Genomic DNA, 26162 nt, shown 5'->3' with positions numbered 1-26162 from the left:
TATACGTATAGACATATGTATGTATATATGTATATATGCATATATACATATATATATATATGTATAGACATGTGTATGCATATGTTAAATTATACATATGTATATATCGTTATATATATATATATATCTATGTGTATAGGTATATATATATACACATATATATGTATATATGCATATAAAATGTGTGTATATATTTATATATGAATGTACACTTTTATAGATGTGTATACATTTATATGTATATTCATATGTATAGGTGTATATACATATGTATGCATATACATATGTATAGATGTATATGCATATATATGTATATACATTTGTATAGATGTATTTGCATATATATGTATAAACATATGTATAGATATATATGCATATATATACATATGTATAGATGTATATGCATATATATGTATATACATTTGTATAGATGTATATACATATGTATAGATGTACATGCATATCTATGTTGCATAATCACGCCTTTGACTTTAAACGAGCAAAAATAGTTAAATTTATTTCAAATAAACCGTGCCGGTGTCTTCTTGAATCTGTGTTTATGTCAAATTCAAGCACAATCAAACAACGTTCAATGTTCTATTACATAGCGGCTTTAATAAGTACATTTTTATTAAAAGAACATAATGTAACTGCAGACACAAGTTAACCTTCTCACACCATTCAAACACCAATTGTCACAATTAATACATATAATATCAATCAATAAATTAGACAACAAAATAAAGACACTCATTTTAATTTCTGTTACACACCTATATTTGAATTTCAACAGATATATTTCGTCCTCGTAAGAATATTAATATATTTTTAAATTACATTAACGACTATATGACGTTATTAAAATGGCCATCTCTTTACCAGCACAACCCCCATCTTTTTTGAATTTCCAACGTCTTTTTTCCGTTTCTTTTTCTTAAATCGAACAAGGTTACACTTTCCACGGAAAACATTTTCAAATATTTTGTACTGCTGTTTTTTCTTTCTTAATCTCCTTCATTCAGAGGAAGTCTCGAAATAAATAGGAAAGGTTGATGAACACATAATACGGGATGTTCCTTTTTTCTCTCTATATGTATATATATATATGTATATATATGTATATATAGGTGTATATGTATGCATATATGTATAAGTACTTGTGTATCTATTTGTATATATGTGTATATGTGTGTATGTATATATGTATGTATATATATATATTTATATATATATATGTACTTATAAATACGTGTATATTAATTTGTATACGTATATATGTATATATGTGTGTATATGTGTATATATTTATGTATATATACATATATTTATATATGCATGTATATGCATATACTTATGTATATGTATATATATTTATATATGTGTATATATATATGTATATGTATGTATATATGTATATGTGAATATATGTGTGTATATATGTGTATATATGTATATGTGAATATATGTGCGTATATATATATATGTATATTATATATGTTTATATGTATGTTTTACAAGTTTATGTTCCGCGGCCCTCTGTATTCACCCCAATATTATATATATATATATATATATATATATATATATATATATATATATATATATATATATATATTTATTTATTTTGAATTATATATGTATCTCTCAGTCTCTCTCTCTATATATATGTGTTTGAATATATATATATATATATATATATATATATATATATATAATTTTACATGTAGTTTTATCTATAATTACATACATTTATTTACTTTTATATATTTGTACACATACATGAGTAGAGAGAGGAGAGAACAGCAGTAAATAAAATGTTTATAGAACTTATTCTGCCTGATTTATTACCCACTTATAAAAGCACTTAGAATGTCTTGTCTGACATATTCTAGTCATAAATGTTACATCTGTTCAAATTTTTTTTTTTTAGCTTTTTAGGAATTAAAACGATATTCTAAATTGAAAACCTGTTTGTACTTACTTTGAACATGACAACACTTCAATTACTATTTTATAATTTTTTTCACCACTTTAACTTCAAATATAATCAAATATTCTAATATCAAAAATATAAAATTAGATGGAAAACATGCGCCCGATCTGTATTGTTGTGACATTAATCTCTCTCTCTCTCTCTCTCTCTCTCTCTCTCTCTCTCTCTCTATATATATATATATATATATATATATATATATATATATATATATATATATATATATACAAAACGTTTCTAAAATGTTTAATATACTAATAAGTATTAGCCAGTATAATGTATATATGCGAATGAAGAAGCCCAAGTTTAATTATCTCACATATTAAGCTACGTGATTATTAGGTCCGGGCAATTAATGGTTGCTTCGTTTGGGGATATGGTTTTTAAGGCTTGTTAATCAAAATATTTTTTTTTTAAATTTCGAGTATTTTTTTATTGTATTTGAAAGATTATAGTTTAAAGTTAATTTCTCAAAGAAAAAATGCGTGTGAAATAAAAAAAATACGTGGAATAATTTGGTCTCAAATCTGAAAAAACCCTAGATTTCAAGTAAAAATCCATTATGACAAAGATCGCGTTTACATTTTATAAGTTTTTTTTTAATTAATTCCAAGTGAAATATTAAGTTAATGTCTTAAGATAATGAATTAATACAATAAATTCACTTAACTTTTGCTTGAAAGTAATAATTATCCAAAAATGCATCAATGGCAGCAACAGTACTTTTCCTTTTGTATCAATATAAAATCTCGCGGCAAAATTTAAATATGTATGGAAGGATAAACTAGACATAATGTATGCCTTTATTCCACCATGCCGAGCTACATTTTTTTTCTTTTTTGAGTCGAAGACCATCCTTCCTTCATTTAAAAATTCATAAAAGTTCGTTTAATTCATTAATTATACTACTGACAATTTATTCTTTGAAAAAAAAGTTATCGCCATTATTTATTGATTTATTCAGAATTACAATGTGTTAAGAAAACAATATATTATCATTTAAAATATATACACACAAAAAAATACAGACTTACGTCAAAGTTTAGAATAATGTTTACGTGAAATTTAAAGTTGATGACCACAAACAGGCGGGTAGTTGAAAAGAGGAAGAGGGTGGGCAAACTAGACTGGTTTTCTGTTCAACTCTTTACATCCCTACTTACCCACATGGAACGTTCGTATAATTTTTGCCACTTTTTAATTATTTTTTCTATATTCTTGTTTTTCAATTTATTTTTTTAAATTTATTCTCTAAGATTTTATGAACATTATTTTACATTGATAATTATACATTCTTTCGTTCAATGGACATATTAGAACCTTACATGTAAAGATTACGTTAAAAATATAAGCGAAAAGAAAGTAGAAATGATTTTCGCAATTATATATTTTTTTTTGCGAGAATATTAAATGAATGTTAAATGCTGAATTCAAGGGTAATAATAGTAGTTCGAGAAATTACTTTTTCCTCGAGTTATATCAAATTCAGGAGCTTTTTTTCGTAACGTTCCTGTAAAAATTATTTTATATTAATTGTATTGTTACAAATTACGATGGGTAATTTACCTAAAAAAAGCAAACATAAATTTTTGTATTTCTTACTTACTACTGAAAACCATAACTTTAGTAAAGGTATTTTTTGGTAAAAAAGAATGTTTAACTAAGATTTAAATAAAAACAATTAGTTTCTATTTAAGGGCGGAGTCAAAATGCTTATATATTTTAGCCTTGACATTCATTTTGCCCGTACCTAATGGTTATATTAGTTTGGTGGTTAAATTTTAAATTCTGAAAAAAAAACAACATATAGACACATATATTCGAATTAAAAATGTATTGTTTGACAAAGGAATATATAGAAGGGGTTATGTTAATTTACTTAATCCATGGCTTTTCAATAATGGGCATATCATCAGAGGAAATGAAATGCGGTTTGCAAAATGTGCAGCTGTGAATCGACACTGATTTTGCTTTTCAGCACAAATATTGAAAATAGTTTTTTTTATGGTTGTTGATAATTATGTGGAGATAATTATAGGAAGATACAATTTGATACAACCTGGGCAGTCCATTATCGGAAGGAGTAACAATGTCCTCCGGGGTTACAAATCCAGGTAGGCAGAGGATATGTCCAGGGGAGAAGGTAGTATTTCCGCATAGCAAAAAAGCGTATTGCTGCTTATTGATTTTCCGAAAGGTATACGGGGCAGGTAGATTTTAGGTCGACAAACTTAGAGGCACCGTTCATTTGCCTCCATGTCCCTGATTGTCTCACTGCATATATCTATAGCGTCACCCCCAGTATGGCCCTAGACGGGTCGACTCAATTCTCGGAAATCAAGTACTGGTTTGACCTTTCCTTTTGTTGGTTGCACAACGGCCATTATTGGCAAGATCCTCGATTCGACGTCGTTTGTCCACGGCAATGGTATTTCCTCTTCGATCCATCTGTCAGCTGCTCGTTCAAAATCTTTTCTTGCTTCTCCTTTAAGCAGGTTATCGTAACATGCCACCCTGTTTGTTAACGTAAGTGGTTTATTCTTCCATGCCCACTCTACTATCCACTGATTTCTATCGAATTCCACTCTAAAATCCGGATCACTGATTGATATCCATTTCTTTTCTCCAACCTGTATGGTTCCTTCGTTAACCTGCTCTATTACTGCGACTCCAGCTGGTCTGAACCTCACGCCATTGCTGCCGCCTGTGACCATTCCAATTCGGCATATTATGTCTATTCCGACAATCGATTTGACGCCAGGCATCAGATGATCAGTGACAACAGCATGGGCTCTCATCCGGTGATCCTTGATTTCAATTGTGACAGTCCTCCTCCCGCGAAATTTCACTGGCGACCTATCGAATGGCACTACTTCGCCGTTCCATTTCCATCCTCTCACACGGCTAGTGTGCACCATGGTACTGGTACATCAAGTATTGATCAGGGCCAAAGTTCCTTGTCCTTCCACCACAATTTCACACTTGGGCACCTACTGCAGGTGCCCCATTATTTCCAAGACTGAGCATCTGCTGGTGCTTCGGCTCCCCCTTGCGAGTTTCCCGATACCTGGTCCTGCACATGTATGTGTGTATATGCACGTATGTGTATGTATGCAGGTGTGTATTTTTATGTATTTGTGTGTGTACATGTATGGGTGTATGTGTATTAATGCATATATATATATATATAGACGTGTATGTATATGTAGGTAAGTGTATGTATATATGTGCATATGCGTACGCATATGTATGTGTAAGTATATGTGTTTATGCATTTGTATATGTGGATGTATATGTATAAATGTGGGTATGTATATGTATGTTTGTGTATTATGCAATGTGTATTACATGGGTATATATGAGCATTATCTTAGAGACATGTATGCATGTATGTATGCATGTATACATTTATATGCATGTATACCAATTACCGTGGTGTTCATGTTTTAATGTGGGTGTACGTATATGTATGTGTACGTATTGTGTATTGTGTATTAACGCATGTATATGTGTGTGAGGGCATACATATGTACAACAATGACCGTCTTTAGTGTCATGTCTGCTTAAGCATGTGAATTCGCTGGCAGGACTATATGCCTTTTTTCTTGCTCATAACTTTCAGTGTATGAGGGAGTGGAACTCGTCTGACAAGACCTTGCAATCATCATGTATATTTGTATATATATGTAAATATATATGTGTATGTATATATGTATATATATTTGTATATATATACATGTATATATGTATATATATACATGTATATGTATATATGTATATATGAATATATATGTATATATGAATATATGTATGAATATATATATATATGTATATATGTATGTATATATATATATGTATATGTATATATGTATATATATGTATATATGTATATATGGATATATATATGTATATATGTATGTATATGTATGTGTATGTATATATATATATATGTATATACATGTATATGTATATACGTACATATATATGTATATGTGCATATATATATATGTATATATATATATGCATATTTGTGTATATGTACATATATATGTATATATACATGTATAAATATGTATATATATATATGTATAAATATGTATATATATGTATATATGTATGTATATATAGGTATATATATATTATGTGTATACATATGTGTATATATACATATATATATGTATATATATTTATATATATGTATATATGTATATATATGTTTATATATATATATATGTGTGTATATATACGTATGTATATATGTATATATTAATGTATATACATATATATGTATATATATGTTTATATATATGTATATGTATATATGTATATAGATATCTATATATGTATATATACGTGTATATATATAAATATATATATGTATGTATATGTCTGCGTATGTATACATATGTGTATATATATGTATATATATGTATATGTATATATACGTGCATATATGTATTTATATGTGTATATATATATATATAAATATATGTATATATATGTATATGTACATATATGTATATATACAGATGTAAGAGATAGTTGGTTCATGGCTGAGTTGGGTGCAGTGGTTGGTAGTAACTGTTTTCGTATTGCTGTGGGATGTTGTGTCGTTTAGTATTGGCATGTGTTGTTGGTTGTCGGTTGTTATGTTGTATTTTGGAGAATTTTGGTAGTTGTATTTGTGTTTGCATGGTGTCTGTGTTCTTTTGTGGATGTGTGGTGTTCTAAATTGGGGTTTTGTTTGAGTTAGTTAGTGAGGATGTGTGTATTGTATGAATATGTTCCGTTCGTTTCGTTGTGTGTGTTGGGGTCTGTTTTGGAGGTATGTTTGAAAGTGATGTGTGTCTCGTTTCCTGTCTTTGTTTCGGAATCTCTCCAGCTGTAGTAATCGGGTATGTTTCGGTTTTTGGTAATTTTGACTTGTCATGTTCTGTACTTGTTCGTTTTTTTTTCTATTTCTTGTAGATTCTTTAGCCAGTTTACCTTTTTTCGATAATTCTTTTGGATTGTTCCTCCTCCTCTATGCATTCAGACCCATAAAGTCCAATAAGGAATTTGTGGGTCTCCTTCGGGGATAGTTTTCTGATGTCGCTGAGCATTTTATCGTCGATTTTAGTGTATTCTTCTGTGAGGTGTCTTTTTGTCCTCCTGTATGTCGATTTTATCTTGTAGTTTTGATATGTTTAGGGCTTTTCTTATGTTCGTGTGCACCTCTGTGTCTTGTGGTGTGTTTTTTTTAAGGAATTTGTTTGAGATAAACTACTCCTTCATGGTAAAAAAATTCCTGTAGGTTAGTGCGGCGTCGTTGCATTTGACTGCACGGTAGTAGGCCATTTTTCTCTTTTTAAAAAGAGTTTTCAATGTATGGATTTTTTTTCTTTTGTTTTCAGCGCTTCATTCCGGATATGTGATTCCTTTAGATGTTCTAACTGATCTTGTTGTTTTTTAGGAGTTTTATAATTTCGTCGATGTTGGTTAGTATCTTATCCTTTTGGTGGGATATAATTAGGATTATTCTGTCCATCTTTTCGTTCAGTTTTAGAATTTCATTCCCGATATGTTTGTTTTCCGTGTTGGATGTTGTTTGGGATGCGTGTGTATCCTCTACAGGTGTTTTTATGTGTTGGTGGCATTCTGCCGTTGTAGTTTGATATATTTACATAAAATGGGTTAAGCAATTCCAACGAAAGAAAGATGTATATTTAAATAAGCAAATACTCACCAACAATGTGTATTTTTTAACATTATTTTATTATTCGCTGTCTTTATTTTACATTGAGAATTATAGTCGGATCATTGTAATTATGATTTATAGTCATTGAAATGGTTTTTACGCGCGTTTAAGACATTCTGTGAAGCGTCCTCGTAAGAAATCATTTTCAAATGTGTTGGAGATGTAAAAATGGTGATTTTCATAGTTTATTTTAAGTGTTTCCAAGGGGTGGAGGCTTGTAAGTGTTTATTATTCATTGGCATGTTCAATTTTTATTACTCTCTTTCTGCTAATGTTTTTTTCTTTTTCTTTAGGGTGGGGTAGGGTTTGTGTGTGTGTTTGTGTGTGTGTGTGTGTTTGTGTACGTGTGTGTGTGTTTGCTTTTATTTGTTGGAGAATGTGTGTCCTGTTTTATAGTATTATGAGGTTATTTTCTTCCTTAGGAAGGTGACTGTGATCCGAGGTCGTTACTAATGTGTATGGGTGAGGAGGGGGAAGCTCTTCTGAAATAAGGGTAGGGGTGCTTTCATTCTATTTTGATATTTATGTTTTGGATTCTTAGATTTTAGTATTGTGATTTATCGTTTTAGTCATTTTGGGTATTCCTTATATTACGTTTATTTATGTGTATTTAAATTATGTATAGGGGATTTTTTATGTTTCTATATATTTGTCTCTCCATGTGGGTATGTCCAGCCTTAGGATCGGCACCTAGTTTGGGGGAGATTTTGTTCCCCAGAAGAGGGGGACATCGGAGGGGTATAGTATGGGAGGGGGTGATAGAAGGGATGATAGTTGTTTCAGTCAGGAGCGGGTTCTACTCCACTGACTGAGGAGGGGGCGAGGTGTTGGAACAGATATTATGCTACAGTTGTAGGTGTTCCCTACTGTTGTTGGTTTCGAGGTTAAGTATGATTGATATTGTTCAGTGTGTTGTATTGTATTTGAGGTAAGGGTGTTATGTCTGTCTGTGGTTGTATCCGCGCACGTGTATGTTGTTTAATTTATCGATTCTGATTTATGTGAGGGTGTGTATATGTGTATGTGTATGGATGTGCATTTCATGTTTCTGTGTGATGGTATTAGGTTCTGTGTTGTTCAGGAGTGCATCTGGTGATGGAGTTTCTTTCCTGTGTAAGTAAATAAAAAAAAATTGTCTGTTTGGAAGATTGCCATTATTTTGAAGCTTTTTCCACTGCATGTGTGTACGTGTTTTGAAACCTCTATAGGTGTCTGTTATCTGCAATTTTAATGTTGCTCTTATGTAAGGCCACTTCATTGTGGAAATTTTTGGTGGCGCATATGTAGGACTTGTTGCATTTTGTACATCTTAGTGCATATACTACATTTCTGGAGGTGGAATTTAAATCTTTTTTATTGTGAATGTTTGTGCTGGGATTTAAAATGTATATGTGTTACCTTATATTATTATGTCACATATTCCACATCGCCGTCTGTTTCATTTTGTAACCCCTTTTGTAGTATGTGGGACGAGTTTTGAGGAAGGTAGGGTGTGTTTTAAGTTTTTGGGTCGGCGTTTGCCTTTTATTATTTTTGTTGTTTTGAGTATGTTATTTAGTTTGTAGTTCTGATTGAATAGGATAAGGGTTTTTGTTATCTGTGTGAATAATTCTGGGTTGTTTGTGTTGTGTGTAGAGACGTATGTTAAAAATTGTTATTTGTTGTGTTCTTTTGGGGTTCTTAGTTGGTGTATTGGATTTTTTTCAGCCAGTTCAATACCTTTCTGTATTAGTGGTAGTGGATATCCCCTTTTCCGCAGTGTTATTTGTTGTTCTTTCAGTCTAGTTGAACGGAGGTGTCTGTCTGTTACTATGGTGAAGACTCTACGTGTTAGAGAGTAAGGTATTGATTTTAGACAGTTTTAGGATGGTGGCTTTTGAAGTGGAGGTATTGTTGAGTGTCTGTGGGTTTGTGGTAGGGTGCTTTGGTTATGTTGTTGTTTTTATTGTTACTAGGATGTCTAGGAAAGGTAGTTCTGCGGGGTTTTGTTCTAGTGTGAAGTTTATTTTTGGGTGTAGATTTTGTAGCAAAGTGTGGAGTTCTTTGATATCCCCCATGAGATTCTCCAGACGATAAATCAGTCGTCTAGGTATCTTTTCCAATATTTTATGAAGAGTGTTTTTATATTGTTCTCGTACTTTTGCTCTATCCTTTCATGAAGTGTCTCTTCTAGGAAGGCGAGTGTACGGGTGGCATATGTCGCTGCCATTTTTGTACCCATTGATGTGCCTAGTATGTGGATGTAGTTGTCTTTATTTAATTGGACGGAGTTATTATTGAGGATTATGTCGATGCAATCAATCACGAATTGTTTATTGAATCTGGGGTGTAAGGTTTGTGTATGTCAATCCAATATGCGATGGATTATTTTCCTAGATTGTGCGGGATATTGCTATATAGGCTGCCAACATCGAATGTGGCTAGTATAGTCCCATCGTCTTCTGTTTGTGGTAGTGAGCTAAGAAAGTGTGTGTTATCTCATACAAAACATCTGACTAGATTATTGAAGGGCTGTAATAGTATATCTATTAGGTTGCTAAGTGTGCTTGTTGGGCATGAGGGTCCTTCTACTATGGGTCTGAATGTGAGGTCGTTGGGGTGTAGGGTGCTTATGTATTCCGACTTTTGTATGTTGATGGCATGTCTTACCTGGTTATATTTGTGTATTTTGGGTAGCCCATAGAAGATGTTTGTTTTTGTTGTGAAGTTTGTAAGGAAGTCTATTTCTGTAATTTAATAGTAATAATATTATTTATGTTAATGTACTATTGTATGTTGTGCTGAGTTTTGTTATTTTAGATAGTGTTGGTCGTCTATGTTAGAGCTAATTGGTTTGTAATAATTTTCGTTCCCTAGTGATTCTACAATTTTTGGTTTTATAGAAGTTTTTATTAATTATAACTACTGCACTACCTTTGTCTGCTTCCTTTGTAACTAAGTAATTATTTAATTGGTTTTTTCATGTGCTTGATTTGGTTTTCGTGTTAGATTACTGTTTTTTTTTGTTGGGGGTTGAGGTTCCAAAGCGTTTCAAAGAAGGTATTTAGTTCTTTTGTGTTGTTATGTTTGTTGGAAAAGTATGTTGATTTGTTTTTTACTAGAGAGTCATCTGCTGTGTTATCACTGTCGTTAAGTATATCTATGAGTCTAAATTTGCGTTAAAATTCTTTGAGGTCTTTCTTTAACGCTGCTATATTACTTTTGGGAGTTAGGCAGAATTTGAGGCCTATTTTTAGTACTTCAATTCGTCCTTTGTAACTGTCTCTGTAGATAGGCTGATGATTTTGGGTTTTTTGTTGTGTAGTCTGGTGTTGTCATTTTGTAAGGGATTCCTAAAAAATTATTTTGGGGGTCGTTAGTTTCGTTGATTCGGTTGGGAGGTTGGTTGTGTAGGGATGTATGGGTTATGATGGTACCTGGGGTATTCAGATTGGTTGTGTTTGTGTGGGGGTATTTTTGGGATCGCATTTGTAATGTGGGGTACTGGGGGTGGGTGTTGTAAAGATCGTTTTGTGTTGGTTGGTATCTATAGGGATGGTTTTGTTCCATTGGGTTGTTACGGTGGGGGTTGGTAAGTTGAGGGATTTTTGGTGGTGTGTGTGGGTGAGGTGGGGTAAGAGATAGTGGGTTCTTGTCTGAGTTTGGTGACGTGGTTGGTAGTAACTAGTTTAATATACTTGTGGGAGGTTGTATCTTTTAGTATTGTCATGTGGTAGTGGGTTGTCGGTTGTTGATATGTTGTTTTTGGAGCATTTTAGTAGTTGTATTTGTGTTTGTAAGGTGTCTGCGTTCTTGTGTGGATATGTGGTGTTCTAGATGGGAGTTTTGGTTGAGTTTGTTAGTGGGGAGGTGTGTATATATTTATATATAGAGAGATATATACAAATATTTATTTATATATATTATATATATTAAATATATTCATATATATATATATTAAATATGTTTATATATATTAAATATATTTATATATATAATATATTTATATCTATTTAATATATTTATATATATATTTGTATATGCATGTATATATATATGTATGTGTATTTAAATATACATATGTTTATATTTATGTATATATTTATATATGCATATTTATATATATATATATATATATGTGTGTGTGTGTAGACATATACATATGTGTATATATATTTATATATGTGTATATATATATATATATATTTACATATTTCTATATTTTTATAAATATATTTATATATATATTAATATACATATATATATTTATATATTTGTATCTTTTTATATTTTTTCATATATATATATATAAAGTTAGATATCAGTATAAATATTTATATATATATATATATTATATATATATATATTTATATACATATATATACAAATATTTATATATTTATATTATAAATATATATATATATATATTTCTATATTAGTATAGATATTTATATATATGTTTATATATATATATGTATAGTTATATATATATTTATATAGAGAGTAGATTATACCTATATATATATATATATATATATATATATATATATATGTGCATATATATGTATATTGTTTTGTATGTATATATCTATATATTATTATAAAACTCAAATGATATTGTAACGATGTATGTACACTACTTTCCGGTTTACGATGTCCGGTTTCGCATGCGTGGATGACCTCCGCACTGAAATATAAACGTTACTGTTTGTAAATTGTTATGTAACCTGGGAAATTTGGGTTTTTAAATAACGTAAACGTAATACTGATATGTACGTTATAAAAAACACATACATTATTAACAATTGTTTTTTGGATAATCGAAACGCGATAAAAAAGAACAATTTGGGTGCTGAAATATGAACGTTATTGTTTCGAAATTATTATTTAACATGGGAAGAGTGGGGGTTAAATATCTGAAACGTAATACAAATGAACATGTAAAAAAGGCACATATATCAACATTTTAATTAACTATAGTAAGAATGATCTCTATTCAGTGCACATGTACGTATAGTCAATACTAATAAACAGAACGACTCATATTCTTCTTTTATTTTAATACATTTTATAGATGGGTTTCCCTTGTGTCAAAATAAACTATTTTCTTTACGGCACAAGTGTCACGCTCATACATGAATTCCATAGCTAATCTAACATACTGACACAGCCGCTCACGTGTAGCCTAGTCTACTATATATATATATATATATATATATATATATATATATATATATATATATATATATATATATATTATATATATATATATATATATATATATATATATACAGTCTTCCAAGAAGAATCTCTCTGTCTATGCGTTTGACTTTGGTTCAAAAGCACTTCTTTTAACGAGAACAGTATCACAGCAAACAATGGGCTGGATCGTGTTATAAAATATTTTGTAGTTCAATATAGAGATTTTTAGTGTGGAATTTAAAGGATTCAGCATTGTTCATAATGTCTTTGTACGGGTGATTATAAATGAGTTTTGTTTTACGCATCGTTATTGTATCGTATGTTATTTGTTTTAATTTTTCTGCATTTTTTTTAGATAAATGCTAAAACAATATACTTGGTATTTTATTTATTTATGGAGTCTAATTATAGAGCTGATCTGGCGATAACTATATAATCCTTTTCCATAGGCAAATTCTATTTTAAACTTAAAAATTTTGGACTTATTACAGATTAATTATTTCAATTTGCTATCTTATATGGTGTCTTATTGTTTTTTATGTTATTATTCAAATGATGTATATGATATCATAACAGTATAGGTACTCATATTTAGAATTGCTAGCCAGTGTATAAAACTATACTAAACTTGGTTTCCATAAAAAGATGGCATCTTAAAAAAGCACAGTTTTTTTTCCATGGGGGTCATGACTTATAAAGGCCCGAAGGCAACTCAGGGATAAAGGTTATTGCGTGTACAGTTATCAATGAGATAGTAATGTAGTAGTCATTAGTATTGAGGGTTTTGATAGATTGTATTACTTAAGGAGGCGGTTTGTCAGGAGGTTGTTTAAGTTGTAGCCAGGTGGGAAACAGGCAAGCGGCAGAGAGTTCCACTGGCGTGCAGTTCTAAGAAAGAAGCTTTTCTCATGGAATCTACGTTTGGATATAGGCATAGATAAAGTGTGGGGAAAATCATTGACAGTAGTTTCAGCCAGCCGGGTGTTTGTCGTGAAAGATTGCCATCGGGTGACGAGGAGTTGGATTTCAGACGAGCGCCTGCCATGGAAATAGCGATAAAACAAAGACAGGCTTGTAACCCCCCTTCTGTGGGAGAGAGGTTACAGGGAAGAGTAAAAGGGATCCCCCACTAAACCACGAACTTTATTTTGTACTCTGTCAAGGAAAGATAGGTTGTTTTTCGCACCTCCTGCCCAAATGTGGCAGCAGTACTCTATCCTTGGACGTACTTGGCTTTTATAAAGATAGAGAATTGCATCAGTAGTGAGATATATTCTGGAGGGGTAGAAGGATCCCACACTTCCTCGGCGTCCCTGGGAACAGATTTGATGTGCGTGTACTATTTTAGATCAGGAGTAAAGGCCAAACCCAGAAGCTTGTCAAAATATGGAACCTCTCCAAGACGAGAGCCATCAATTGATGCCAGATGGGGATCAGAGCGTTGATGATGTAAAGATAAAAGCTTGGTTTGGTATGCATTAAATGTGACCAGCCACCTCTTCCCCCATTATACCACGTGCTCAAGATCAGAGGACAGAGAAGTAGAGAGAACTTGGTCATTTACGGCCTTTGATGTGTTGCCATAGGTGGTCGTGTCATAAGCATACATGTCAACGAATGATTTAAGTATGTGTTTTGGGAGATCATTGATGTAGATCAGGAAGAGAGTTGGACCCAGGATTGACCCCTGAGGGACGCCAGCATTAATACTGTGGGCCTCTGATTTCTGTCCATCAACCTCTACTCTTATGAAACTATCGGAGAGAAATGATTTAATGATTGAGAAAACATTTCCAGTAATACCGCAACTGGAAATCTTGTGACGTAGGCCCTTATGCCATACCTCATCAGATGCCTTCGATATGTCAAGAGATTCACTAATCATGTGTGATATAAGCGTTAGCACATCTGCTGTACATCTTGCAGAGCGGAAACAATATTGCATGTCACTAAGAAGGTTATTTCTCACTTACTCATGACACACAGGAGACTTATTCGTCCGTACTGAGAGGGAGATGACTTTTCACCTGAATACTTACATTCAGGCCATAATGATGAGTTTTTCCAGGGTGTTGGAAAGCACTTCTTAAGGCAACGCTTAAAATATGGGGGCAAGTTCTGGTTGAAGCATTGAACACTATAATTGGTTTGGAGCTTTTTCAGCACTATAACTGGAATGCCATCAGGGTAAGTTGCTTTACTGAAATCAAGGTTCTTGATTAGCTTGGCGACCTCACGCACATATATGTGTATGTTGCATAGCGTGTTGTCTGGTATAGGAGGAAATACAGGGAGTTGATGGTCATTGTGTCATAGGGTAGAATTAGCTGCAATGTTCTTGGCAAATAGTCTGGCCTTGTCTGATGCTGACGAGATGACCTCAGGTTCATTGATGATAATTGGGATAGAACGCACACTTATGTTCAAGACCCTGCTTTCTATTTGACAGAACTGGCGGGAACCAAGGCGCTGCTCAGATACTTTGGATTTAACAGACTGGGCATATAGCTTTCTCGCATGTTTTATTACTCTCTAAAGTTGTTACTGGCGGTCCTGAAATCAGCTTTATTTACGTTGGTAGCTATGGAAAAAGTGATTTCTGTGCGCGATGGCAGCAGCACATTCAGGGGAGAACCATGGATGGCTGTTAGGTTTTTGTTGGAATATTTTCGATGGTATGAATCGGTCAATGCCTATAAATAATAGTCTAGTCAGGTCTGATAATATGGAGGACACATCCTTTTTAAACATGGAATGCACCGGTAGGTCAGATATGAATGTACGGAAACTATCCCAGTCAGCCGAAGAGTATCGATATACACTACGGTGGAGAGGTTACATTATTTTGTTATTATTTAAATGCAGAGACCGTTTGTTGTGATATTCAATATTGACAAAATTAATATTATTTATTTCTACGTACCAAAACAGATTTCTGAAAATTGCACGGATCCTTTTACGTACTGATAGATAATTTTGCAAAATAATTCATTTTTAGAACATAAAATGCAGTCATAGGGTTATGAAAACCCATGTGTTATATATATATATATATATATATATATATATATATATATATATATATATATATATATATATATATATATACGTATATATATATTATATATATGTATATATATATAATTAGGAAGAATTGTTTTCTTCTTTTCCTGCCTCAGATATTGACGTTATGCAAACCCATGAGTTATATATATATATATATATATATATATATATATATATATATATATATATATATATAAATAAATATATTTATTTATTTATATATATATATGTGTATATATATATATATGTATATATATATATATAATTAGGAAGAATTGATTTCTTCTTTTCCTGCCTCAGATATTGACGAAGGGATTTTTCTTGAAATATTGTAAAACAATGTTAATATATCACACCATCTGACGCAAGTAATTGTGGTGCAAATATGAAAATAAATGTAGGTATTCAATGTATACACATATACATATGTATTTGTAGTTGTAATTATACACTATTCTTCATTCTATCTTTCCGTATACTCTGCATTGTACTGCCTTCTACAGATTAAATGTAATTACGTAGTATAAAATGCTTTAAGTAAACTACATTAACCAATATATATATATATATATATATATATATATATATATATATGTATATATATATATGTATATATATATATATGTATATATATATATATATATATATATATATATATATATATAAACTATGCAGCGCTTAAAACAAAACCTAGGGAATTCTTCTCATAGTTCCATCAGGTGTTAATCGTTCGATATAAACATGTTCAGTAGAACGAATTTCATTGATACGCAAGAAAAAAGTACGCGGAAATATACGTAAATAAGAAGAAAAAACACTTCATCATCAGCGATTTACATTCTGATTGAATGTAACTAGTGTTTTTGATTGAACGTAACAAGTGTTTTTGATTGAACGTAACTGGTCTTTTTGAGGCACTACATTAAATTATTTGCTTAACTTGATATATAGTTGAAGTGAAATTGTTCTTCTGATTAGATAACATGCGTTATAAATTACGTAAACCCCGGGAAGGATATATTAAATATTTGATTATAAGAATCCGCTTATCATCAGGAGTAATATTCGTTTGTTTTGATTTTCACAATTGTCAAATGAAATAAGAGTTTTTCATAAATGAAAAACAGGCGTATTTCGTTCTTTAAAACATAATCAAAATAATCAAACGAACATAACTATTTAAAAAGTAATTTATATAAATACTAAACTGTAAAGAATACATGAAATGTATTTATGAAACATACCGTTTAAAACTTTTTTGAACACATTCGATTGATAGCGATTAACCACATATTGCTAACAGTTTAATTGCTTTTTATATGCTTAGCCCTCATATATTCCTCTTTTCCCAAAGTGGAATTTGTTTATATATATATATATATATATATATATATATATATATATATATATATATATATATATATATATATATATACTAGCAGGGGTTACCCGGCGGTGCCTGGGTGATGTGCCCCCTTCATACTCCGAGGGGTAACAAAAACTGTCACCCCTCTGGATTTACATGCTTGGTGCCGGCCTCCCCCCTTCAGGGAGAGATAATCCCCAACCCCATCTTCAGGGATGAGGGTGCCTGGAGGTTTCTCCCCCCCCCAAAGAAAAACAGTCACCACCTCCTGGCCTCTTCGCCCCCACACCCTTGGGAGGAACACCGTCTCCCTCTTTTGGGGGAGAAACTGCAAAACTCCCCCCTTTCGGGTGAGAAAATGCGATAAAAACACGAAAAATATATCCAGTTTGTTAGAAAAGTAACTTATCTTGCCTTTGATAACATTTATAATTATATAATTGTTTTTTGACAACTATTTCGAATCTATGTGTACAGTAATACAAACCCGAAATGAAAAGACCACGAGTGGACGCGCGTTTTTTTAGTTATGTTTCATATATATATATATATATATATATATATATATATATATATATATATATATATATATATATATATATATAAGTATTTTTTAAATTTTATCTTTCTAGCTTTAAAAAAAAGTTTTAAAATTTTATCAGCCGGCATAATTTATTTTTAAATATTGAAAAATTTTAGGAAAATTAATTTTTGCTAGATTTTTAAGACATGAGTGTCAACAGTTAAAAAATCGTCTCTTCTAAAGAACATGTTTTAAAGATTGTGCGTGCGTGTGTGCGCGTGTGCTGGGTAGTAGTAGTAGTACTAATAATATGTCTAGCGTTTGTTTTCGTGTTGTGTGTACGTGTGTGCGGCTAGCGAAAGAATGGCGAACGTTGTGTCGGAGGTTGGATTGTGATGTCGGGTGTAAGTTTCGTATTTTTGTAATTTGTAAATGGCAAGTTAGAAAAAAATTAAACCCTTCCAAGATGGACAATAAAAAGGACCATAATATTTTATGGTAAAGTTAAGAGCGTAGTAACCATAGTTTTTTAGGAGATGTGATTATTGGATTAACCAATCAGAAATCGTCTGTGGCACACACAAGTCTGTTTATATATTTATATATATATATATATATATATATATATATATATATATATATATATATATATATATATATATGCAGGTATTAATTACAAAAATGTGCATATAAATATGTACATATTCATTACACTAATATACACATATATACATTCATTATACTAACATATATATATGAAAACACACATTCTTTATAATAATGCATGTATGTTCAATTATATACTAACATACACACATATATCTGTATAGTTATATATATATATATATATATATATATATATATATATATATATATATATATATATCAATAGTACTAATACACAAGTTGCCTAAAATGTATATTTTAAATTTAAAGTTAATTTACTATGTATATATATATATGTATATATACACATGTATATATATATATGTATATTTATATGTGCGTATACATATGTATACAGATATATATATATATATATATATATATATATATATATATATATATATATATGTATACATATATATGATGAAAATAATGGAAATAGTATTCCGACAAAATAGAGACAATATATATAAAGTATATATATATGTATATGTATATATGCGTGTATATATATGTGCACATATATATGTGTATATACATGTATATATGTGTATATAGGTGTATATATATGTATATATGTATATATGTATGTATATATATGTATATATGTATTTGTATATATATGCGTATATATGTGTATATTTATGTGTATATGTATGTATATGTGTATATATATGTGTATATGTGTATATATGTATATATATGTATGTATTTATGTGTATATATGTATATGTATGCATATATACATGTATATATATATGTATGTATATCTATGTATATATGTATATATATTCATATATACATGTTTATATATACATGTATATATATGGATATATATGCATATATATGTGCATATATATATATATATATATATATATATGGGTTAGAGGTTGCGCAAGTCTTGCCACACAAATTTCACGCGCAGGCACCCTTACAGTGGGTATCCATAGTCTGTCAAGACTGATGGAAGCCTTCATATATATGCGTTTATATATATACATGTATATTTATATGTATATATATATATATATATATATATATATATATATATATATGTGTATACATCTGTGTGTATATATATGTGTATATATGTATATCTATATATATATATGTGTGTATGTATATGTGGATATATATGTATATGTGCGTGTATATATGTATGTATTTATATATATATATTTATATATATATATATATATATATGTATCAAACCAAGACTGTCCCCTAATAAATAAAGTCTCATCGGCATAGATATAGCACTCTCCCTCGATACTAGCGCACAAATACACGTATTTTGTGACTTCAATGTCCACCACAATAACTTGCTAGGATTCTCTAATCACACAGACGTAGCTGGTTGCGCAACACATAGCTTCTCTATACCCTATTCCCTATCTCAGTTGGTTACATTTCCGACACGTTTCCAGGACAAGCACGATCAACATTCCTCACTTCTAGATCTCTTTCTGACAACGGTTCCCAATGACTGTACAACAAATGCCCACACCCCACTCGGGAATGCTGATCACACTGTGATAATGGTAGAACTCAGCCTAAATTCTCGCCCTAAAACTGAAGACTACTACGCAAAAAACGAGGTATTACAAAAAGGATGATTGAAAAGCATTCAGGGAGCTCATCAGAGATGCCCCATGGAAAAATATATTTACTCTTCAAGCGGAACAGTGTGAAAAGTAGACAACTGAATGGTTCAAAACTGCTATTGAAGCACATTTTCCCGCACGGAAATTCTATAGCATGCCCCACTCTCCCCAATGGTTTACTTCTGCTTTTGCAGCTGCCATTTGTCAAAGGCAGCATGCGTTCCGCAGATTCAACCGACATAAGTCCAGCTCGAATAAACAGAAGTTTATAGAAGCTAGAAATAATTGTAAGAGAGTGATAGAGGCAGCTAAGACAGATTACTATGAAACCACCAGAAAGCGTATCGAAGCACAGAAATTAGGAACCCGGGATTTTTGGAAAATCTACAACAGCGTAGTTAATAATGGGCAGTTAACTATTCCCCCACTAGCAAACAATCATGAGGTTGCTTGCACGGCAACTGACAAGGCTAATCTACTTGCAAGTCGGTTTGCCTCACACCCCACACTGAACTCGGTACACCACTCACTCCCTGATTTTCCTCTGCGAACAGACGCCTCACTTGACGATTTGAAAATCACCCCTTCTCAGGTACATGCTATTATAAAAATCCTAGACACCTCAAAAGCATGTGGACCAGATCTCATCCCGGCTCTGCCGAGGTTGCTCCAGTTCTGTCCAAACTGTACAATAAATGCCTTAACGAATCTTGTTTTCCCGACTGCTGGAAAACCGCGTCTGTGGTACAAGCCTTCAAGAATTCTGGTGAAAGAACTGACCCCCTAAATTATCGCACCATTAGCCTCCTCCCGCTTTTCGCCAAAATATTTGAATCCTTAGTTAATCAAGCCCTAGCCCAGCACCTAACAGCTGCTAAACTCCTGACTGACAAACAATATTGGATAAAACAGGGGAGGGTAGAGCGGTAGCCCTTGATATATCTAAGGCTTTTGACAGGGTATGGCACGATGGTCTTCTAAGGAAAATTAGATCATATGGAATGACTGAAAGAATTCATAATGTAATTAAATCCTTCTAAAGTAATAGAAAAATCAAAGTTGTCCTCGACGGACGTACATCCAAACATTATGACATAAATGCGGGGGTACCTCAGGGGTCTATCCTTGGACCTCTATTATTCCTGATACTCATAAACGACCTCCCTGATAATATTGTTTCGGAGATGGGTATATTTGCCGATGACACCACTCTCTATAACAGATATGAGGGGAAAACAAATGAACACATATCCAAGGAAATGGCAGAAACACTAGAGGATGACCTCCAATCCATAGTGGAATGGGGACAAAAATGGTTGGCCACATTCAATGCTGCTAAGACTAAGCTTGTTTCCTTCAATAACTATAATAAACCGTCTCTACCACCAATAGCAATGACCAAGAACACATTGCCTGAAAGTACTTCTTTTAAACTCCTCGGCCTATCCTATACAGGGAATATGAACTGGAATAGATACATTGAGAGCATTGCCAAGGCATCTGCAAGGAAGGTTGGCTCCCCTACCGTGCTAGAAAACTACTTACGCCTGACAGTATCCTATACCTCTATAAGGCAACAATTCGCCCATGTATGGAGTACTGTTGTCACATCTGGGCTGGTGCATCTGCTGCTTGTCTCTCGCTTCTGGACAGGGTTCAAAAGAGTGTCGCCAACCTGATAGGTCCTGCACTGTTATCTAGGCTTCAACCTCTGTCCCATCGACGAGATGTTGCATCTCTCTGCCTGTTTTACAAATACTTTAATGGTGTTTGCTATGACGAACTGCAAACACTTGTACCTCCCCGATGTAACTACCCCCGACGAACCCGACAAGCTACTAGTCTCATCCCTTTACAGTAGAGATCCCTAGGTGAAAGAAAGCCTTTTACTCCAATAGTTTCTTCCCCAGAACTGCGGGTCTTTGGAACTCCCTTCCGGGATTCTGCTTTCGCAACTGCAATGATATGCAGAAGTTCAAGTGTAATGTTAAAAAACATATTTTTACTCTTTTCCCTTCATAATGCCCCCGCTAATTAAGTCCCTAATAGAAGCCCCCCTGCTTCAAAGTGACATTGTGCCTTTTTTTTGGGGGGGTGAAAATTGAATAATAATAATAAAAAAAATATATATATTATGTATATATATATATATATATATGTGTGTGTGTGTGTGTATATATATATACGTATATATGTATATATATATATATATATATATATGTATATATATATGTATTTATATGCATATATATGTATATATGTATATATATGTATATATATGTATATATATATGTATATGTGTATGTATATAGGTATATATATGTATATATATGTATATATGTATAAATGTATATATATATGTATATATATATATATATATATATATATATATATATATATATATATATATATATATATATATATATATATATATATATATAACCTTAATCTTACTATGCAGATATTTTAATAATATATTTTATTCATTTTGCAGGTGAGTGAAATTTTGAAAAGCACGTGTTGTGTAAAATTCCACTATGCGCAATAAAAACAAATCTGACCATTTGGTTTCAGCTAAATGTGTCCGCGCTTTACAGTCAACAACACAATCAAGTAAGTAATTATTGTGATAAGGAAATATGCACTGAACGAAACACAATAAATATTCAAAAGAATTGTGTTCAGGTAAATATTTTTGATAACTTGCGTATTTAAAGCACGCAAAAGGATTAAGTCAAGCTTTGCAAAGCTTGTTTGATCAACTATCTCTTTACCATTGCTTCTCGTACAAGAAGCCAATTAGTCCCATTCGATTGCAAACCCTTGCATTATTTTTGTTTTGATTGGTTTTGCCCACAGTTAATTACGCCATAAACTGCGTGTGTTATGTATAAATACATACTAAACGCACCATACTTGTGTATGACATTTACATTGATAATAATAAAAAAATGCCACGAATACAATCTTCACTTTTCACTTTTCAAAAGAAATCACAAATTAAAGCTGAATTGAATTCAACTATTTAACCAATATATACCTTAGTTTATTAGCCATTTATTTCTCTATTTTTTTACCTGTTCGTATTTGACTTTTATTGAAGTATCATATTATTAACGTCAACTTAAAAATAGATTTAAAATCGAGAACGACAAAAGAACCTCTGCAGCAACAAATGATCTAAAAGCACAAACTGAGGCTCTAATTGAAATGTGATTAGAAAAAGTACGACTGGCTATAAAAGCACCAAAACAACGGCAGTGTTTCTCATGCCTATAAATCTGTCCGTCTTAGAGTTACTTCTTACAGGGAAGACAATGCTATAAAAATTCGCAGCTAAAAACAGATTTAAAACCGCTGTCTAAATCCACGAACACTCTAATCTTGTAAGAAGTGCTAGCTTACTACAGTTAAAACAGATTAAATTAGTTGAATTAGAAAGGCAATGTGTTATTTATGGGTTTCATTGAGAGAGTTTTATTAAGAGAGTTTTAGAGAGTTTTAGAGAGAGAGAGAGAGAGTCTTTTATTAAGAGGAGTGTTGTGAGAGAGATTGTTCGTTTTATGACGTCTCATATATATTAAAAGTTCATTAATTAGATGTGTTGATGGAACCTCTTAGAGGGAGGAGATAGTGTTCAGACATTGTGTAGACAGCCTTCAGTGTAGATATGAGATGTAGATTCACATTGTGGATATGAAATGGGTATGTCAAGACATTTTATAACACAGACATATAGACATGTAAGTACACTTCACTTTACCTTTTGCTGGAATCACAACACAAAGACGACGTTTACAAAAACACCTGATGGGTTTATTTCTTCTCACGCCCGGCCGTGGTTTTCATCATAAATAATTCAAAGCTTCACATATTAAGTTTCAACCACCGTCTCGCTTCTAGACGTTCGAATTCCAAACTGGACTGGCCCCTCTCCCTCTCAATCTCCCTCTGAGTTTCTCCCAGTTTCTCCTTCCTTTTCTCTAAAGTTTTTCAACTATCTCTAGAACTTTCTATTTTCCATGACGTCATACACACGTGTTTTGGGCATACGTGTCCAAAACTTGCCCTTTTTTTACAAAAAGGAATTTTAACCTATACTCAGTAACCTATATTTCCAATATGTTAAAAACATTATCTTATAGCTGCATTCTTTCAACTGAATTTTCATAACAAAATTGACAGTGCACATTCTTTTCTTTAAATATTTTATCTCTATTCTAAACAATCGTTTGCTTCACATTCCATTTTCTAATTATCACACCTAATCTATTTCTAAACCTTTATTACGAGGTTCGAATTTCGCCTATGCTATTTCATTTTCATTTTAACTAAATCTCTCTATTTTTATGCTTACATGAAAAGGGGACAGCCCTAATCATGTAACAACTGTTGTATAACGCAATCCTATGTATTCTGTATGAATAGAAAGCGCCGTCTGAACATCGTCCGATGCAATAAAGAGCATACCCCTTCATATTGGTTGAAATTATTTTAATCGACAAAATTAAGTTTTATAAGTAAGGCAGGGATGGTAGGTAGTACGTCCATCGAAGTAAGGACGAAGAATTTGATCTGAGATTCACAGTTTCAACTTCAAAGTGGTGTAGGTAAGTTTTAGTGTGAGTCGTTATTAGTGCAATTCGTCACTATATATACATGCATTTACACATATAGTGTGTGTGTGTGTGTGTTTTTTTTTTACTAGCAGGGCTTTAAATGTGTCTCTTGATTTTATTGATGCTCATTACAAAAAATTCCTTCATAGTCTGAATATTAATGGAAATTTCAGCTCTGAAGGAAATAGAAGGAAATTCGGCAATAAACCGTTTCAGTCATTGTAGAGATCCTAACGAATGGATCCCCTAATTATATTGGCGTGAAATCTGGTAAGGCCTAATCTGGCTTTTGCTAGTTGTTTTACCTGTTCCAAATCATGGTTAGGGAGCAAAGTTTCAGATGAAAATGTAAGGAAGCCTTTATGTCAGTGCAAAAGAGTTTTAAAGATCTCTACTGTACAGTGAACATCATCACATTCGTTAGTAGCCGACTCAACTGAATTGCATTGCTTGGAATTCCAAAGAAATTCATCTATTATCTAATTGTTCAGCGATAAACATTGCTATTCAGTGAGAACTCGATAGATTTTACAGTGAGTTTCCGCTGTTTTGCAGTGCCGGTAAAAATCAATTTAGTTACTTCAGATTACCAACACATTTTTCAAGCTTAGTCGGATTTTTAATTGTGTCAGGTGGAGCAGGAATTAGAAACCGATCATTACTAATTTGGAGAAGTAGTTTTGAGAATCGTCTGCGGCTGTGCTTCCAGAAATATACACCTTCATATGAGTAGTCAATTTGTTCACTATATCGTGCACCCCGAGACAGAACTGTTTCAGACTTGCATTGACAAAGTTTGCCCTTTTTCCATTTTCAACCAGTGGGCGGATTAAACGGAAATCTCAGCAAAATAAAGGTGGAAAACCAAATATGGGATGTTATTTTCCCGTGATGTTTTGCAATGTTTGGTTAATTGTTTCATATGCACCATTGCATGTCATCGGAGCTTTGTTCACAATAATTGCTGATGCGTCTCGAATGATATTTGCTGAGCTACCAGTAATTTAGAAACCGGACCGATTCACTCAACGAGTATCCAAGCGAATTTTAAAACGTTCTGTGAAGGTCAAAGCTAGCTTAAATTATAATGACAGCAATGACCGTAGTTGCTGTTTTAAGAAAAGTATTTCTCATGGATCTAATCTTTTTGAAGATCAAATTGATTACAAAATCTTAACGTGCAGCCGGAACATCAAGCAACATCATAGTCTGGAGTCAGCTTTTTAAAATTAATTTCACCTTGTGTTTCAAGCACTATCATGAAAGCATTGTGAACTTTTCTTGCTTATCTGTCAATTTTCTCGCAAATTCCTGCTTGTAAGGAAAGCTTCTCAGTATTATCAGTAACGTCACTGTATCTTGCAAGACTTTTATTTCCTCCTTGCTTTGAAGCAGGTTATTCATAAC

The 26162-nt window shown here is 32.1% G+C and overlaps 1 long non-coding RNA gene across 1 annotated transcript in view; it reads left to right on the top strand.

Annotated features, from left to right (window-relative positions):
- LOC145283520 (uncharacterized) overlaps positions 1 to 25242 on the top strand; it is a 675964-nt gene extending 650722 nt beyond the window's left edge. The window contains exon 3 of the long non-coding RNA XR_013868623.1: positions 22631 to 25242. This is a non-coding gene — a long non-coding RNA (uncharacterized LOC145283520). The remainder of the gene's footprint in view (positions 1 to 22630) is intronic.
- Positions 25243 to 26162: the final 920 nt, after the last annotated feature.

Source organism: Euprymna scolopes, chromosome 8 (genome assembly GCF_053919585.1).
Source record: "Euprymna scolopes isolate OS-2025 chromosome 8, ASM5391958v1, whole genome shotgun sequence".
Lineage (NCBI taxonomy): Eukaryota > Metazoa > Mollusca > Cephalopoda > Sepiida > Sepiolidae > Euprymna > Euprymna scolopes.
The sequence above is the reverse complement of the archived record's forward strand: the minus strand, read 5'-3'. Positions and strand labels throughout refer to the sequence as shown.